Source organism: Pogoniulus pusillus, chromosome 4, assembly GCF_015220805.1.
Source record: "Pogoniulus pusillus isolate bPogPus1 chromosome 4, bPogPus1.pri, whole genome shotgun sequence".
NCBI lineage: Eukaryota > Metazoa > Chordata > Aves > Piciformes > Lybiidae > Pogoniulus > Pogoniulus pusillus.
The window spans coordinates 42,906,432-42,922,541 of NC_087267.1; the positions used below are offsets into that span (position 1 = coordinate 42,906,432).

Below are 16,110 nucleotides of genomic sequence, written 5' to 3' on the forward strand. Positions count from 1 at the left end.
AAGGCCAGGCTGGCTGAGGCTGTGACCAGCCTGATCTAGGGTAGGATGTCCCTGCCCATGGCAGGGGTGTCTGGAACTAGATGATTTTTGTGGTCCCTTCCAATACTGACTGATTCTATGATTCTATGAGGTACTCCTTTCTTGGAGAGCCATTCTTATAGTAAGGAGGAGTACTATGTGCAGGAAGAACTTATTTTTCTCTACTTCCAACTACTCCAGAGAAAAGAACTTCATGGAATAATGACCTAAGTCATATAAAATTTCCACACAGATCAGTCAAGAAAAGACTAAAGTCTAGGACTGGCTGAATAATATGGCTCTTTCGGTACACTAAGAAAGTATGATCAATTACAGCCATGGCCCACGTCTCCTCAGTGGCCTTTTTACCCACTTGTTTTTGGTATTAAAATGTTTGTTAAATTACAAATCTGTCTTCTGATGGCAGGATACATCTGAGCAGAGGAAATGCCTCCTTGTTCTCTTTTTCCCTGGACTCTTGCAGCTGTGGTGATCTATGGCGGTGTGTGAGGGGCTATGATTCCCCAGGGGAAAGCCTTTCCTCATTTCTCTCCACTGAGTCACAAGCAAGATCAGCTGAAAATATGTTCAGCACTGGTAAAGAGAGCTCTTGCAGGTCAGCTGTGGTAACTATGACAAAGGACAGTTTTCGGGGTTGTGTAAGCAAGGATGAGAGACATCAGCTGTGCGTCCTTTTCTAGAGTAACACAAGGAAATTTAGTACTCTTCTACTAACTGCTTTCATGATATTAATGTCAAAATGACTCAGGGTCAGGATTTCATGCACCCTGCAGTTCCCACAATCTAATTGTGAGTCATTTCTTCTTTTCCTCTCCCAAGGTTTTCATGTTCCTACATGATTTTCTGCTTTTTAGTACCATCCCTTTCTTCTTAAGATACATTCAAAACAACAAGATGTCTAGACCCAGCTGCAAAGACACAGAGTGAGACCTATTGATCAGCTTCATTCAAATCACTAAGACCCTTGAGACATTCCCTTCACTTCATAGAGACACATATGAGAGGCACACACAGAGACACTTACAGGATGGCCCAGGGATCAGGCCCACCAGCATGGGTTTAGGAAGGGCAGGTCCTGCCTGACCAACCTGATCTCCTTTTGCAATCAGGTAACCTGCCTGGTGAATGTGGGGCAGGCTGTGGACTTCAGCAAAGCCTTTGACATTGTCTGCCACAACAGGCTCCTGGCAAAGCTGGCATCCTGTGGCTTGGGCAGATTCACTCTGATATGGGTCAAGAACTGTCTGGATGGCAGAACCCAGAGAGTGCAGGTGAAGGTTGCCACATCCAGTTGGCAGCTGTCACTAGTGGTGTTCCACAGGGATCAGTGCTGGGCCCAGTCCTGTTCAATATCTTTATTGATTATCTGGATGAGGGGATTGAGTACAGCATCAGTAAGTTTGCTGATGACACCAAGCTAGGAGCAGGTGTGGATCTGTTGGAGGGTAGGAGAGCCCTGCCGAGGGACCTTGCCAGGTTGGATGGGTGGGCAGAGGCCAATGGGATGCGATTTAAGAAAGCCAAGTGCAGGGATTTGTACTTTGGCCACAACAATGCCAAGCAGCACTACAGGCTGGAGAGAGAGTGGCTGGAGAGCAGCCAGGAAGAAAGGGACCTGGGTGTGCTGATAGATAGTAGCTGAAGATGAGTCAGCAGTGTGCCCAGGTGGCCAAGGGAGCCAATGGCATCCTGGCCTGGATCAGGAACAGTGTGACCAGTAGGACAAGGGAGGTTATTCTTCCCCTGTACTCAGCACTGGTCAGGCCACACCTTGAGTGCTGTGTCCAGTTGTGGGCTCCTCAGTTCAAGAGAGATGTTGAGGTGCTGGAAGGTGTCCAGAGAAGGTCAACAAAGCTGGTAAGAGCCCTGGAGCACAGCCCCGTGAGGAGAGGCTGAGGGAGCTGGGGTTGTTTAGCCTGGAGAAGAGGAGGCTCAGGGGTGACCTCATTGTTGTCTACAAGTACCTGAAAGGAGGCTGTATCCATGTGGGGATTCATCTATTCTGCTAGGCAACCACCAACAGAACAAGGGGACACAATCTCAAGTTGTGCCTGGAAGAGGTCTAGGCTGGATGTTAGGTGTAAGTTGTTGGCAGAGAGTGATTGGCATTGGAATGGGCTGCTCAGGGAGGTGGTGGAGGCACCATCCCTGGAGGTGATTGAGAAAAAGCCTGGCTGAGGAACTTAGTGCCATGGTCTGGTTGATTGGATAGGGCTGAGTGCTAGGTTGGCCTGGGTGATCTTGGAGGTCTCTTCCAACCTGGCTGATTCTGTGAATCTATTCCATGATCTTTGTGGAGAAGATTGACTGCTGTGCTTATCCCTCCTGCAGTTGCCATAGCCTCTGGGCTCTAGTAATGTCTAGCAGACTCAGCTGTGTTACAGCTGTCCACCTCCACTGGAGATCTGGGCCTTTGCACTTTTTACCTCCTAACACTCAGGGAGAGAAGGGTAAGGAACAGAAAACTCTAGCATAATCATGAAAAAATGCCTGTGTGTTCAAGACTTAGCATGTCATTACTGCCATTCCATTGACAAGGGTAATACTGGGGGTTTGTCTTTATGAACTTTGATCCTTCATTTGCAAAGAGGTGATAAGCTCTGTGTGGAAAAGCTGCCTTTTCCAGGAGCTAGAAGAGCCTGGAGAGCAGGTTGTATCTCCAAGGTTTACTGGGAATCAAAATCATTTGCCCTTTTTGCTGTCTGACCTGGTTTACATGGTATACCTTTGGCCAGGTAGAGGGAGTTCAAACTGATTTACATCAGTAAAATAACTAGGAGAAGGAAGGATCATTTATAGGTTCACTATCTTGTGGCTGGCATGATTACACCCAGCTCCACTAAACATACTGAAAAATTACCTTTATTAGTCTGTAACCCTGTGTTACAGGAAAAGAAGTATGTTCCAAGCTATGAATGTGTCCACAAGAGGCTGGATCTGCAGATATTTTGCAGACGTGCAGTAGAACATAGTTGTTTCAACTACAGATTCATTTCACATTACCTCTCCCACGGGCAATAAATGCCCACACACTCAGTTAAATAGTTTGCTACACAAGCCTGGCAACTTGTCAATGGTAGTGTGCCAGACTGTAATTTTCTTTGAGGTTAATTGCATTAGGAGGAACTCAGCTGAAGCTGAGACCTACTGCATACTTGCAAGCATTTTATTTGCCTGTATCCATCCAAGGGACACTGTTGATCTGTGACCCAAAGTGCCTGAACAATTCTGAGGGCCTGAGTGCCTTCTATATACATAGAATCACAGTAGTTGAGATTGAAAGAGCCTCAATACACAGACTCCCTCTGAGTAGTTTCAGGGTGGTGAGAGAGAGCAAACATATACCTGAACACTGAATATTCTCACTCCACTGACTTCTGCTGGTTGCTGCAGAGCTGCCTGTGAGCTTGTTGACCACTAGTCTAAATAATGGCTGCTGCCTAGGAGAGCTACCTTAAATCACTGGGGGACTTTGGAAAAAATGCTAATTCTAATTACAGCCTTTAATGAGTTTAAAGCCACTGTGAAGAGGAAAGATTTGTCAGGTTTTCCATTTCTGCTGGAAAACAACAGCTTGAGTGAACAAAGAACCAGCTTCAGGCAGCTGCCTCCTACTTTGGAATATACAAGAACAATGTCATCTTGGTCCTCTCTGTAGATGTGAATATGGAATATAAAAACTACTGCAGTAAATAAGACATCAGATCCATACAGACTTTGATTGTCCAGCTTCCAAGTAAGATGCAAATACTCATCATGCATCAAAATAATCTGCCTTCCCCAAACACTAAAACATAATTAAATAGTCACCAGATAACTCCATAGTGAAATATATTTCTCCAAAACATCTGCTTTCCTCTCTGTAGAGCAGAGAAGATTTGGGCAAAGATTTGGCCTGTGCTTATGTCTGAGGCAGTGGCTTGGGCTGGAAGTGGACAAGAGGATGTACAGGATCAACTGGGGATCCTGGAGCTGGAAATGCTGAGGGGATTTGGAAATATGGAAAATAAAAAGAGGAGGGCTGTGAGAGCCTTGTGGCAGACTCTCAGGTGGGAAAAGAGGGAAGTTTGTTTTGGAAAATAATTTGGTGCTCTTAGCACTACCCCTGAGCAAAGGTGCTGCATCTTTGCAATCCTCATCGTCATCCATCACTCACTGGAGATGAAAATGGGGAATTCATGTCTAAATGTAAAAGGTATTGCAGTTCAAGGGAAAAGGTCCAGGGCTATGCAAAGAGGTGCTAAGTAATCACAGCTTCTGTGGAGTGATAACAGATACTTTATCTCTGTGGAAATACAGAATTCCTTTTCATGGAGGAATAAAACCTCCACTCTGAGTAGGAGTGGTGCAGTCTGTCCCCTGTGAAAGATCACAGATCTTCTCCCCATGGAGAGGAAACATCTTTCCATGGAGGAGCAACACACTTCTCTTAGCAGGGTACATGCACTGGTAGGATGTCCTGAGAAGAGGCTAGAAAACTTCAAACCTGCCAGGCTTTTGACAGCTGAGGCACACTGTGAGTGAGAGGGTACATGATGAAGAACTCAGGATAAGCAACATAAAAGCATAATGACCTGTGTCTCAGTGAAGCTGTGCAGCATAGGAGCTTATGGTTGCTGGAATCACGGGGATGTGCTGTGGACAACCTTTTAGGCATGTCAGCTCTTCCCTGCCCTGTGCCAGCTGCTGATCTGTTTGAACTGTTTGAACAGTTTTCATGTGCTGGGTCTGAACTAGCTCTGTCTTCTGAGGATGGCCATTTGGGGAGATGTCTAACTCTGAATTGAGGACATGGGGCATTTTCCCCTTGTAGTTGACTTTTTTTGCTTCTGGCTTCATGGAATTTGCTTGTCATGCTGACAGGGTGGGGGTTTGAGCGTCTGACTGGCGTGTTATAGGATGTGATGCCACTTAAAATGAACTAAGCACCAGACAAGAATGTGGCCTTCGTGCATTGCTGTGCCAGTTTGGCTGTCTGCCTGGTTAACTTCACTGGAAACAGTGAGGCTATTTCAGCATGGCACTGTGGGGCAGCCTTTACACTTTGACTTATTGTACAGAAGTGTTTCCTGCTCCAGATCTAATTCATAGAGAGCTGCTGATAGATGCTCAGAGTAATGATGCTTGGTGCTGATAAGACTTTGCCTCCTTAAATCTTTGGCATTTATTTGTATCTTCAGCACTGCAATAAGATTGCAAAGGCTGAGCATCTACCCTGACCTCTGGGATCATGAAACACTGTGAAACTCCAGTTCCTGAGACACCAGATGATCTTGCAGTTTTTCATTGATTTATCCTCACCATGCTGTTGGATGCTAGAGAAGTGAGTTACCCCAGTTAATCATAGAATCAGTCAGGGATGGAAGGCACCACAAGGATCATCTACTTCCAACCCCCCTGCCATGGCCACGGACACCCTACCCTACATCAGCCTGGCCACAGCCTCAGCCAGCCTGACCTTAAATGATTCCAGGGATGGGGCCTCAACCACCTCTCTGGGCAACCCATTCCAGCCTCTCACCACCCTCATGATGAACAACTTATCCTCACATCCAGCCTGAACCTACCCACTTCCAGCTTCGCTCCATTCCCTCTAGTCCTGTCACTACCTGCTGGCTCATCCACCAGCACTCTCAATTCCCTCTCCTTAGGGCTGCTCTCCATCCAGTCACTGCCCAGGCTGTATTTGTGCTTGGGTAGCCTCGACCCAGATGCAGGACCCTGCACTTAGTCTTGTTGAACTTCGTGAGGTTAATGGTTAAACTTTTCCACATTCTTGAAGACAGTTTTATTTTTCACTGAGCAGAAATCCAGTGCTTAAATGCTCTGGGTTTGTGTGATGCTAAGTGATTTATTCCATGTCAAGTGGAAAATCTCTTTCATAGGAGACAATAAAAACAGTTGCTCTAAGTGCTGAAGTATTTCTTTTGCAGATGGAGAAACTACAAAGCAACTTTTTCTCAGGCCATACAGGGAATCAATAGTGTTCAAGTTGCTAGCAAGGGATCTGTGATGTTCAGGCACAAGAGACTGGACCACAGACTGGAGACAGACCTTCATTGTCCAGAGCTCTACAACCAAACTCCCTCCAGTGTAAAACAAAATGCTTGTTGTCCAGAACTGTGAAGGAGTTTTCCTTGGTTACATGATCAGTGTCTATCAGGGAAAAGAACAAAGATACATTGACAGGGAAAGAGTTAGCTGCAGTCCCTGAACTGCATGATGCTCCCTGCAGAGGAAGAAAGGGAAGATTGTCCTCCTCAAAAGAGGCATGAAAAAAGGATGCACTTCTGGGTTAAGCCTGGTTTTTGGTACAAAAGTCCCTGTTGCTGGCATGTGGTCTGCAGTATGTGGGCAGAAAGGAAATGGGGACACAGAGGAAAGCAGAACTTATAGGACATGGCTTTGGACCTCAACAGGAATGACACTGCCCAAACCTTTGCCTTCTCTGTGCCTCAGCTCCTCCCTATAATGTGCCAACGGTGCTCACACTGCCTTTTCCATGGCTGCTGGGTTTCAAACCAGCTCTATGGTAGCACTTCATCTGATCTTGACAGTGCCACTTAAGGTGTGGCTTTGATGCCAGCCTTCCCTTAAGTATTAATCCCTTTGAGAGTCTATGTGCAGATTTAACCAGGTATAGCTGTTGTAGGCTGGAAAACTCACATTTGTTTTTTTTAACTAGCTGACTTTTCAAGTTTGCAAAGTGAAAGATGTGAACTAAAGCATAGAGGATACTAAGGGGGAGAGAGTAGCTCTTTTTTTGTCGTTTAGGGTTTGTTGTAAGTTTTTTTTGGTATGTGTGTTGGTTTTGGGTGGTGGTGTTTGTTTAGGTTTTCTTTGGGGGGTGGAGGGTTGGTATCTTGTTTGGTTTGGGGTTTTTGTTACATTTTGGCTTTTTCTTGTGTTTCCTTCCAGTGTTTTGCCAAACAACATATTTACTTGTACTCCTCTCCTTGTCACTGTAGGAGGTCTAGTTTCTGAGTCCTTCTCTGCACTGTTGCACTCTAGGACAAGTTACTGAACAGAGATATGGGGTCATAATTCCCTTTGAGCTTATGCTTTATGTCTTCATCTTCTTTCTTGTCAAATATGGTCTTTCATGTGGGATCTGGAAAAACAAAGTAAAGTTTCTTAGAAGTTGTGACATGTTTCAGTATGTGGTTGCATGTGGTCCCAAGTCCACATGTGGTTCCAAGTCCCCCTGAGGAGAGGGACCTGGAGGTGCTGGTGGACAAGAAGCTCAGAATGAGCCAGCAGTGTGCACTTGCAGCCCAGAGGGCCAACCACATCCTAGGCTACATGAGGAGAAGTGTGGCCAGCAGGTCAAGGGAGGTGATTCTCCCCCTTTACTGTGCTCTGGTGAGACCCCACCTGGAGTACTGCATCCAGTTCTGGAGCCCCCATTACAAGAAGGGTGTGGAGATGCTGGAGTGTGTCCAGAGAAGAGCCATGAGGATGATCAGAGGGCTGGAGCAGCTCTGCTATGAGGACAGACTGAAAGAGTTGGAGCTGTCCAGTCTGGAGCAGAGGAGGCTGTGAAGTGACTTCATTGTGGCCTTCCAGTATCTGAAGGGGGCCTACAAAAAAGCTGAGGAGGGATTTTTTAGGCTGTCAGGGAGTGAGAGGACTAGGGGGAATGGAGCAAAGCTGGAGTTGGGGAGATTCAGCCTGGACCTGAGGAGGAAGTTGTTCATCATGAGAGTGGTGAGAGGCTGGAATGGGTTGCCCAGAGAGGTGGTTGAGGCCCCATCCCTGCAGGTGTTTAAGGCCAGGCTGGCTGAGGCTGTGGCCAGGCTGATGTAGGGTAGTGTGTCCGTGGCCATGGCAGGGGGGTTGGAAGTAGATGATCCTTGTGATCCGTTCCAGCCCTGACTGATTCTGTTCTGCTGTCTGCAGACACTGATCTTGTGCATCTCTTTCAGCTTATGTGTAGTGCCTTCCAAAGGCTTTGGCTTTGAATGCTTTCCTCTCTGCTAGCCATGCTCTTTAGACTGAATGAATCTCAAGCCTGTGCTGTTCTCTGGTGCTGGCTGAAGCTGGAAAGAGACTGTGTCACTGGTGTCAATGTCTCACAGCCCAGCCGCTGTGAGGGCAGATGGCAGCTGTGTTTGGGTGCAGCTGAGGACTGCCAGATGACCTCAGAGCACCGGTGGTGTGGGTGCTGGGCAAGCTCTCTGCCTCTGCAGAGACCTGCTATCCATATAGAAATGCATTCAGCATGAACTGAGAGGCTTTTAAATCTTTTTTTATGGTCTGGCATAAAGCTTGCAGAGAGCATGTGGGCCTAGGATGAAGCACTCACAAGTGCTCCTAGGCAATGGAAACTGTGAATATGTGGGCTTGGGACATGCATTATAATGAGGTGTTTGAATTTTTCTCTTGCTTCATAGCAAGGCCAATGTTTGGCAATGCCACAGCATCTAACAACCACACATTGTCTCCCTTTGAACTGCAGAGTTTTCAGGGTAGCGAGGCTTTGCTCTCACCCTGCTCCTCAAACAACCAAGAGACTGTGGGAGAAATGTCACTGGGACTCAAATTCTTCCTAATAGGTATCCAGATGGTTTGACATCGTTCCAGATGTCTCTGAGGCAACTCTTTGACCAAAGAAAATGCTGAAGGATCTCAGCTTTCCCTTGAGAGTATCTTTTCTCATGATTTGCTCCACCAGTGTTTAAGTAAAGTGATGTCTGTTGTAGCTAGATCCAGGATCCAAGTACAGAGGTGATAATTCCCAGCCAAAGTGAAATAGAGCTGAGAAAGTTCACAGAATCACAGAATGTTAGGGGCTGGAAGTGACCTTGGAAGGTCATCCCTGCCAGAGCAGGATTACCTATACCAGATCACACAGGAACACATCAGGAGGATCTTGAATATCTCCAGAGAGGGAGACTCCACAACCCCCCTAGGCAGCCTGTTCCAGTCTTCTGTCACCCTCACAGTGAAATTTTTTTCCTCCTGTTTACATGAAACTTCCTATGCCTCAGCTTCCATCCATTGCTGCTTGTCCTGTCATTGGGCATCACCCAGCAGAGCCTGGCTCCAGCCTCCTGGCACTCACTCCTTACATATTTATAAACATTAATGAGGTCACCCTGCAGGCTCCTCCTCTCCAAACTAAGGAGCCCCAGCTCCCTCAGACTCTCCTCATAAGGAAAATGTTCCTCTTCCTTAATAGTTTTTGTGGCTCTGTGCTGGACTCTCTCAAGCAGTTCCCTGAGATCCCTCTTGAACTGAGTGGAGCAGAACTGGACACAATATTTGAGATGTGTCCTCACCTAGGCTGAGTAGAGGGGGAGGTGGACTCTCTGGACCTACTCACCACAGCCTTCCTAATCCACCCCAAAATGACATTTGCCTTCTTGGCCACAAAAGCACATTGCTGGCTCGTGGTCAACCTTCCATCCAATAGGACCCTCAGGTCCTTTTCCCTTTTGCTCGTCTCCAGCAGGTCAGTCCACAGTTTTGAGTTGTGCTGGGGCAGGTCTAGGGTGGATGTTAGGAGGAAGTTGTTGGCAGAGAGAGTGATTGGCATTGGAATGGGCTGCCCAGGGAGGTGGTGGAGTCACCGTGGCTGGAGGTGTTCAAGCAAAGCCTGGCTGAGGCACTTAGTGCCATGGTCTAGTTGATTGGATAGGGCTGGGAGCTAGGTTGGACTGAATAACCTTGGAGGTCTCTTCCAACCTGTTTGATTCCATGATTCTATACTGATACATAGAGTTGGAGTTCTCCTCTTCCTACTATTGCTTGGGATCATACAGCCCCAAATCATCTCAGCTGTGATATATGGCTCTTAGCAAGCAAGAACCAGAATTACAGCAGTTATATTGCATGTCCAAGTATAGATGCAGTGAAGACCAGAGTGGTGCCTGGGAGCTGTGACCTTGTAAACTTGAGAAGACACTGCAGATTGATTGTTGAGACAGTGCAAGGAAATCTTCAGCTTTCCTGAGGCATAGATAAAAACTGTGACAGTTGTCTGGCAGCCATGATCATCCAACTTGTCCTATGCTGTAGACAGTGACTCTTCTCCAGATTTGGGGAATGATATTTTGTAATCCTGGAGGTGACCATTTCAAGCCCTAGGTTGGAGCTGTGCCGACAGCTCCTTCACCAGCACAGCTTCTGGACTCAAAGGTGCTGCAGTGGCAATTCAGCCTCCACATTTCAGATCAATTTCACCCCTGCTAATCTGGGGGAAATGGAGGAATTTTCCTTCACTGAGCTATTGTTATCTTTTGGATTATGATGTAAAATTTGCTTCTGACAGCTACAAACTATTCCCAGAATGCATAAAAGGATTTTAGTTTTTTTTTCCCCCTCAGCAATTCTGTATTATTGCTTTCTGATATCCTCTCCTTTAATCCTTGTTCCATCCTCCACACAAAAATGCATCCACCCAGGCAAGCATGCTGGAATCATAGAATCAAATAGGTTGGAAGAGACCTCCAAGATCATCCAGGCCAACCTAGCACCCAGCCCTATCCAGTCAACTAGACCATGGCACTAAGTGCCTCAGCCAGGCTTTGCTTGAACACCTCCAGGGACGGTGACTCCATCACCTCCCTGGGCAGCCCATTCCAATGGGAAATCACTCTCTCTGGGAAGAACTTCCTCCTAACATCCAGCCTATCCAGAGATGTTGCACCTTACAGCACCTGGCACAAGGGTGATGGACCATTAAGCTGGTTTTCCTCAGTGTAAGTGATTTAGATTTGTGCCCAGCTTATCCACAAAGCGAACCAGTGTTATATGCACAGTTGTGGAAGAATGACCTTGCTACTCACCAGAGAAGAAGTGGTTAATACTCTGTTCCACAGAGAGTCCCTTTAGCACGAGTTTCAGTGCAATGAGTCACTGGAACCAGGCGGGAGTGGATGTGCAAAGACTCCATCTTCATCAGCGAGCAGCTTGGGAACCCTCAGTTCCTGGCTTCTCCGAGCAACAAAAAATTCCAGCTGTGGCTTTACAAAGCTAGAATGAGAAGCCTGCTTCCCTGTCTTGTCCAGAGCTCCTGGTAGGCACCCTCTGAAAGAAGAGCCCTGCAGATCCTGTGTGGGGTTTAGTGCACCCATAACTCTGTTCATAGATGCATTCCAAAGGATCTCAAGCAGTGCACTTTTACCAAGATATTCTTACTTAAAGTTGCTTTTGCTTGCCAGCCCTTGAATCATATCCAGCCCTCCAAAGGCAAGTCATGTCTCTCTCATAGCCTACTTATGGGTGAGGAATATTGGTAGCAAAGCATGTGTTGCTGTCTTGTGAGGACTGCAGTCTTCAAGATAAACCTGAAGGTTCTTATGGGCTGGAAGGGGAAATGGAAACACATTCATATGAGCCAAGCATTTGGGAGCACTCAGGGAAAGGTGGAGAGCCAGTTCAGCTCCTTTTGGCTTCGCTAAGCACTATAATATCCAGGACTGGGAAGGATAAGGTCTTGAGGTGAGTCCTGTCTTCTCTTGTCTTGAGCTACTCAGCCTTTTGAAGGCAATACTGGGAGACAGTCACTTCTAGACAATCAGAGAATCAACCAGACCTCCAAGATCATCCAGTCCAACCTATCACCCAGCCCTACCCAATCAACTAGACCATGGCACTGAGTGCTTCAGCCAGTCTTTTCTTGAATACTTCCAGGGATGGCAACTCCACCACCTCCCTGAGCAAATGACTCAGCCCATGGTAGAACCCATGTGAAACAGATGGGATGGATTATGCTCTGGAGGTGTCTTCCTCTGTCTAGAAGGATCAGATGCAATGCCCAGCTTTTTGATGACTGAGTTGGGAAAGCTGAATCTCACCCTTCATTTTTGCTGGAGGTGAGGTAAAAGCTACAAAAGAATGACCCATATGGCTTCCTCTCTCTTTGCTTTGGAGCAAACCCATGTGCACACACGAACACTTGTGCATGTGTTTGTGTGTATATATATTACATAAATTAAAAGGGTTTTAAAATTGAATTTGCAGAGGCAAGCACATGTAGAGATACCAGAATCCAGACTCCCTGTCCATGCTTGTTAAATGATGACAGAACATTTTCCTGGGGAAAAAAATACTACACTGTGACAAAAATGAGACAAAAAGGAAAGAGTGTTTGAAAGAAGGGAAGTGAAAGTGTTGGTTCCAGCCCCACCTTTGGCCCTTGTATGAGGGTGTGGAGAAGTGCTGTGTTTTCTAGGAAAGTCTGCTTCACTTTCCTCCTGACTTCTTTTGTAGTTCTAGCTTGGATGCTGTGTACATCAAACTGCACTGTTGCTCTGCATTGTTTCACCTTTTTTCTTTTCTCCTTTTCTCCTTTTCTTTTGGCTAAGCACAGGCAAGAATGTCAAAAAGAATTCCTGAGCACAGGGGAGGTGAGATACAGTCTCTGCAAGAAGGCCAGAGCAGAATTGTTTTTCCTGTTGCCTTGTTCTCAGAAACAACAGAGCTGTTTGGGCCAAATATATCCCTCTGAGAAAAGTGTAGTTTGATAGAACTGGGAAAAAAAATAAGTAAAAAAACCAAAAGCCAAACTGAAAAGAGGAGTTTTGTAATGGAAAAGGTCAAGAGATGTTAATTACAATCAGGGCTTGCGACTGACTATGCAAAATTAATAATCTCTATTAATTTTGATATCCAGGTGATAGTTGTTAATAACTATGAAATCTGTTTAACATTAAACTTGCCAGAAAACTTATTCACAGGTTCAAAAATGCAGGGGTTGGAAATTTATACATGCAGGGATCAGGCAAAACTGGATCACTTTATTTCTTAAAGTGGCAAACACAAATATTATACTGGAAGAGGCTTTTAAATATTTACTCACAAAGTATAAATCAGAGTACCTGAAGCAGGTAGAGCTCCGTCTTGTTGGCTGCTGAGACTTGATTCTTCCCAGACTTCTGGGGAAAGGAGGCAGACCATCTCTGACCTTGTCTCCTGGCTCCTCTGGATGATCTGTGTATCTCCAGGACTTCTAGTCTTAGCAGGAGACTTTCAGGTGCAGGCAGGATGTCTTGCGTGTGCAGTCTCAGCACGGTGTCACAATGTCCTGGTAAGCTCTCCAGGCAAATTCAGGATGCAAAATGAGGCAGCAGCAGCACCCTGTGCTACCTGCTTATCCCTTTTATCAATATCCAGCCCAAGACTAATAGGGCATTGGACATAGATTAGCCAAGCAGAATGGCTCTTTGCCAGGCTTCACCATATTAGGTGAAGCCAGGGCTTTTGCCCTCTCCTCCCACGCTTGCTTCCCCCAGCACAGGAGGAGGGAGGGCAGGGGAACATGTCTGGGCAAGCCAATGTGGATAAGCCCACGTTTGCCCCATCAAGCCTACCACCACAGGGCTATATTATGTATAATGAGATTTGGGAAGTTCTCCTCCAAATCATTCCTTCTAGGAACCTCTGTTTCTCTTCCTTTTCTACCCCGTAGTGAATGTGGCATGTAGGGACCTGTTGTGGTCTGTTTCTTGCTTTAATATCCTGCCCTGAGCTTACTTCAGAAAAAGTTGACATGAGGGCCCAATCATGCTCATATAAGATAGAAGATTCTCCATTTTTGCTTTCTGCTTACTTTGATCCCATTTTTGAGGAACAAATGCATGGGCCACTCTTTGTGGTGGAATGAATTGCAGAGTCCTTTTCTTCACTGTGTGATTGCTACTTTCCCTTCTATGCATGCATGAGAGATGATTTGGCCTACTGGAATTACAGCTGGAAACACCAGGTTTTGGGAGGCTCTCTATTTGTGGCATAGACATCATTACTGAAGTAGTCCGTGCCTTGATTTCCACTTCTGCAAAATGTGGCTGTGAATGAGGAATTCTCTGAAGGGTGATGTCATGTATCTTTTGATACACTTCTACTGTTGTAAAAGAGGAGATAAGACAGCATAAACCCCTTTCTCTCTTTCAGATAACTGTTATTTAGCTCATCTTAGCAAGTTATTTATGGACTGTTAGGCTGGGAAGAACGTCTTTGTGTCTGGGTCTGGCATTCATCTTTCTGGAGGCTGATTTGGTGTATATAATGATGTAAACCTAGTGGGATTCTTCCCTTCTCTTTGAAAAAGCCTCTTCCAACACCATTTGGTTTAGTATTTTTGCCTATGGAGCACTTGGCAAATGCCTGGTGTTGAGACATGGAGCAATGTTCCAGCTAAACAAATGGTGAGATGAATCCTGTGATCCTTGCAGAGGACAGAATCAGTCAAGGAGGGATTCCAGACCTGGCTCCAAAATACTTGAAGCTATGGGAAATATTCCCCTTAAGTTCAGCTGGTCTGGAAGCCAAGTCACCAGCTGGGATGATTACAGATTCCACTGTGGTGGGTAATTTGTTTGCAGTTGCATCATTGCATCATCAGCTTCAGTGGAGAATACAAAACGATATTGATGACACAGCTTGTTCAGTCTTTTGAGTTCCTTCTTAAACAGTCTTTACATAGAAAGATGAGGCCTAGAAATATATTATTTCTTGCACTATTGATTATCTTTCCCATTTTGTCTGGTCAAGCCCTTCACATACATCCCTGATAGACATGAGAGAAACCTTTAAATGCTGATGAGTCCACCATAGGTCCCATAAAGCTTTCCTCGGAATTTGAAAGGCTTAAGGGTGGCCAAAAAAGGGCAGAGCAGAAAAGTTGCTGATCCCTCTACTTGCAGATATTGCCTCATATTCCTCTCATGTGTTTTGCATCCAAATCTAGGTTACATTTGCACAGGCAGAGGCTGCTCTGGGGCATCTTCTCTGAGCTGGTCTAAGCAGAAGTTTGTCTCCATGTGAATGCAGCTGCATGACTGTTAAATTACAGCTGGTCACACTGGGGAGAACTGGACACATCTGCACTTCTTCTCTTGGCTTATCTTCAGTGGTTTCTCTCCCATTACTGAGGAACCTTAACATCTCTTGTTGTGAACTTGTCTTGATACCAACTTTCCTCACTTTGGTTGCTCCTCTGTACAATGGATGACAAGCAACAGAGTGATATAATGTTGGTGTGCTGCTGGAAAAACAACTTGCTTGGGCAGAACTGACAAGCAAGAAGGCTCTGCAATGACTACTAAAGACTTCTTTTTATATCTTATATATTTAAACATATTAGATTAAACATTTCTGGATTGCTGGAACTATTCATTGGATTCTGTATACGTCAGTAAGTGTCCTGAACAAGCTTGATCTGGACAAGCTGAAGAAGTGGCCATGAGGTTCAACAAGGCCAAGTGCAAGATCCTGCACCTGAGTAGGGATAATCTTCAGTACCATCATAGGCTGGGGTATGATGTGATTTCAAGCAGCCTGGTGGAGAAGGACTTGGAGATACTGGTAGAGGAAAAGCTGGACATGAGCTGGCAGCAAGGCAAATCACATTCTGGGCTGAACATGACCGGCAGATTGAGAGAGGTGATTCTGCTGCCCTGCTCTGGTGAGACCACACCTAGAGTACTGCATCTAGCTGTGGAGTCCTCAGCACAAGACAGACATGAACCTTTTGGAGCAGGTCCAGAAGAGTCCACAAAACACATAAAAGGGCTGGAACTACTCTGCTGTGAGGACAGGCTGAGAGAGTTGGGCTCATTCAGCCTGGAGAAGAGAAGGCTCCAGGGAAACTTTCTTGTCACCTTTCAGTACTTAAAGGGAGCCTATAAGAAAGATGGGACCAGTCTTTTTAGCAGGGCCTGTTGTGACAGGACAAGGGGTGATGGATCAAAACAAAAAGGGAAGATTCATCCTGCACATAAGGAAAAAGTATTTAACAGTGAAGGTGGTGAAACACTGGCATAGGTTGCACAGACAGGTGGTAAGAGCCCCATGCCTAGAAACATTCAAGGTGAGATTGGATGGGGCTCTGAGCAACCTGATCTAGTTGAAGATGTCCCTGCAGACTGCAGGTGGGTTGGACTAGATGACCTTTCAAGGTCCCTTCTAACCCAAACCATTTTATGATTCTCTGATTCTGTCCTCCTGTGAACAAAGCCCAGGCAGCCTTGAGATAGTTAGAGGTGTTTCAACCTCTGTGTAACCATTTTAACTACACTTTTGGCTTACTGGAAGGTTTTAGAAGAACTCCACAAGGCTTTTGGTATT

The 16,110-nt window shown here is 45.9% G+C and overlaps 1 protein-coding gene across 1 annotated transcript in view; it reads left to right on the forward strand.

The window, feature by feature from the left end:
- ITIH5 (inter-alpha-trypsin inhibitor heavy chain 5) overlaps positions 1-16,110 on the forward strand; it is a 58,106-nt gene that overhangs the window by 24,892 nt on the left and 17,104 nt on the right. The gene's annotated exons all lie outside the window — the stretch shown is intronic.